General features: G+C 39.9%; 1 protein-coding gene across 1 annotated transcript in view; it reads right to left on the reverse strand.

Moving 5' to 3' along the window:
* Positions 1-852, reverse strand: part of RhoBTB (Rho-related BTB domain containing) — a 161,069-nt gene extending 160,217 nt beyond the window's left edge. The window contains exon 1 of the mRNA XM_067047563.1: positions 716-852. The gene's annotated coding sequence lies outside the window, so the exon portion shown is untranslated. The remainder of the gene's footprint in view (positions 1-715) is intronic.
* Positions 853-3,809: the final 2,957 nt, after the last annotated feature.

Genomic DNA, 3,809 nt, shown 5'->3' on the forward strand with positions numbered 1-3,809 from the left:
ATATGTGTATATATAATTTTTCCTAGGTTAAGTAAAATATATATAATTGTAATTGATTGAAAATAAATAAATAGGAGGTTAGAAAAAAAAAAAAAAGAGGAGAGGGCAAGATGCATTTTGACGAGACGAAGTCCTAAGGATGGCTCTACAGACATGGCACCCTATCCCTTATGCCAAGACGACACCTACACCTAAGACGTCCAGCCACACTACGTTATGAATCATTCAAATCAGCAGCTATAAGTATATATTAGGCAATAAGTAATAATGTAATAATCATATTTTATGGCAACCATTTATCCGAATCATTTCAATCATTTTAATATATAACAGTTAGCGAGCACTAAGTGCCGCAATAACCCACCAGGGGCCAGCACTACAAGCGTCTAAGAAGCTGTATAATAGTATATAAGTTTATCATTATAAAAATACGATCTCTTGTATAAATGTATATATGTTAATATGTAAGAATGTTAATTATAAAATAAAAAGAGATTGAGCAAAAAGATTCTACGGAACTATCTCAAGTAGAGTTAAAAGAGTGAATCCTCAGTGATAACCGATCACATGAGGCCTTCAATTGCCAACGGGATTGATCCGTCAGATCAAGCCTATTCCCAGTTCTAGTCATAGCACTGGTGGCTTACACTCTACTTGAGATAGAGAAGTTCATTGCTAATCTATTCTCTCAAGAGTTGGTTTTTACTATGCTCACCTTAGACGATGGCCTATCTCCTCTCCCTTTCTCCAGCAATCTTAGTCCGTCCGCTTCAACTCGGCAACTAAGATTGTAACCTTCATCTCGGCAACTAGACCTGCACCTAGCCTTATCAGCCAGTAACGTCCGCTTCATCTCGGCAACTAGTAAGCTGGCTCCTATCATGACAGTTCCAGTCCGTCCGCTTCATCTCAGCAACTAGAACTGTTACTCTGCCTCAGACTCTCTCACCTAGACCTCCTCTACCTAGTCAGTATCCAGGGCTCATCCCCTGGCACGGCCTTCCTTTCTTACCTATTTATGAATACGCCTTGTCGTGGGCCTTCTGTAAAGAGTATATCAGGTTGGAGAAATCGCCAAAGACCAGATAACCCCGACGAATAACATCATTTATTAATAAATTGTAAATAAATACTTAGTTCCTTTATGTGGTTTATTTACTTTTATATTACACAATATCACCCCTTATTATATTATATAATTAATGATAACGATATTTGATAAAAATAAAGATATTTAATTGATAACTAGTAAACATACAATAAGCCTTTGGAAAAGAATCCAATTATATTAAGAGTTTTGTAGGACTCAATATAAATTAATTATTTAACCTATTTTTGGATAATTGCCTTCACAGATGAACAGTATCAGCGAAGTACTGATACAGTTGATCTGTGAACTAATTGGCCAATACCCAGGCCAGTTAGTTCCCACTTTGGTCCTGTAATTAATCTCACTTATTGTCGCCTCATTGGCACCGCTTCGATTATCTAGGAGAATGGGATTTGCAGCTTATGCTGAGTTATCTTTGTAACAAATTCTCCTAGTAAGTCGTAACATCGAAAATTATATAATTATGTATAATATATTATTTTATTTATTTTTTCTAAATCTGATCTATGGCGATTCACTCAGAGAGTGTCAATTCGAAGTTACATAAAAATAATAAAAGTCGCAATAAAACTATCGAAATAAATACGAATTACTTTTTAACCTTCGTAAGGACCGTCCGTAGCTTAGAGGTCAGGTAGACGCAGGTCTATTAGTCTGAGATCTATGGCGGAGCCGATTAGAATCAGGCCTGGTGCGATGACATTTTTCATTAAGTGGTGGTCTCACAAAATGAAAAAGTTGACCCCCTACCATGGTTAGAATAGGTTGGTCGGCTGTTGATAACTAGACAAACACCACAAACCCTTAGTATGCGGCCTTTCGTCCACTGGGAGCGGAAAGGTCCGAAATCACGGGGGACCTTGTCCACTAGGCCTTATCAGTTTTCATCCATACAGGTGCGCAGTGCGAATTGATCCCGTTCTGTTGGGGTTTAGTTGCGAACGAGTGCGAAAGTATAGAGTGGCAAAAGTACAATGAAAAGTTAATTTTGTTTCTTCAGTAAAGGAAATATCTGTGGGGCCAACTTGAAAGTAACAATGTGAAATTTACAACAAAAGGAGGTGAAAGGAGGTGTAGCAGGAGGGGCGAGAAGGAGCATGAGATTCAGCCACAACCACCTCGAGCCTCACCGAAGATCTCAAATTTACAAATTACTTGTAAAAGACATATTGTAATTATTATATATTAATAATCTCTGTACATAACACTTAACAATATCAATAGAATGATTAATAAACGATACCAAAACAATGCACGAAACTCAAGCAGACATGTACCGACCGCTTCTCGGTCACAGCCGCATGGACTAGGCCTATAAACAAGGGATCCTAAATCCTTTCTACGATCTTGAATCCACATCCTTACCTGGGTCTAGTCATAGCACTGGTGGCGTACACACTGCTTGAGATAGAAAAGTTCATAGCCAATCGATTCTCACAAAAGTTGTTTTTCTGTACGCAGACCTAAGATGAAGACCTTCTCTCCAGCAATCTTAATAATCCGTCCGCTTCATCTCGGCAACTAAGCTTGTAACCTGATCCTATACGACTACACTGGTCCGTCCGCTTCATCTCGGCAACCAGTCTAGTTGATCCTGTCTCTCTCCAGCTCTAGTCCGTCCACTTCATCTCGGCAACGAGAACTGTTACTCTACCTCAGACTCTCTCTCTTGCCCAGAACTCCTCTACCAGCGTCAGTGTCCAGGACTCATCCCCGGGCACGGCCCTTCCTTTCTTACCTATTATTGAATACGCCTTGTCGAGGGCCTTCTGTAAAGTGGATATCAGGCTGGAGAACCGCCTAAGACTAGACTCACACCCCGACAGAGGTTTCGACCGAAATCATAATCCCTTTCCTCCACGGGAATCTCATATGACTTTCCGGCAGTTCTTTCCTGGCTCATCCGAAGGAGGTGTCCGAACCATCTTAGCTTGTGTCCCTCTAGGATGCTCTCAGCCGGTTTGACTCTGGGGTTAGTCCGAATTGTACTGTTCCGTACTCTATCTCGTGTCCTTCATCCACCTTACGAAAATACCCCATCTCGATGGATTGGATCCAGCTCTTGTGTTTCGAGGTGAGGGTCCACGATTCGGAAGAGTAGGGAAGAATAGGAAGGAACGTAAATTTGCAGCATCATTATTTTAGTTTTTCTCATCACCTTCCTTTTGCCCAGGAAACCCCTTCGAAGCAAACTAAATATTCTTCCAGCTGCACTGATTCTTTGAGAAACTTCTTTATCAATGTTGCCGCTTTTGTTGAGATGAGCACCTCGATATTTGAAATTCAGGATCTGCCTTAGTCCTTCTCTGTTCATTTTGATCACCCTCATTATTCTCCGTGGTTTCGTTCCAATCCTCATACATTTGGTTTTTTCCGGGTTAATTTTTATGTTCATCGAGGCCATTTCCTCTTGCAGAACACTTACATATCCTGTATTGGAGGTCTTGGTCGTTGGAAACCAGCAAAACCAGGTCATCTACAAAAACCAACATAGAAAAGTTTATGGGTTGTCAGTCTAACCTGTGTCCTAACTAAAATTCTCTTATTCTAACTTTAGCCTTCTTTATTGCTTTATCGAGGACTACTATGAAGAGCCTTGACGAATGTAGAAAATATTCAATAACTAAATATAACCATTTTCTATTCACTTCTTCTAACTGGACTTTATATTTTGTTCCTTTATTCTAGTGTATAATTA

The sequence above is a fragment of the Halyomorpha halys genome, unplaced genomic scaffold (genome assembly GCF_000696795.3).
Source record: "Halyomorpha halys isolate HHAL.00 unplaced genomic scaffold, Hhal_1.1 Scaffold351.1, whole genome shotgun sequence".
NCBI classification, from domain to species: Eukaryota; Metazoa; Arthropoda; class Insecta; order Hemiptera; family Pentatomidae; genus Halyomorpha; species Halyomorpha halys.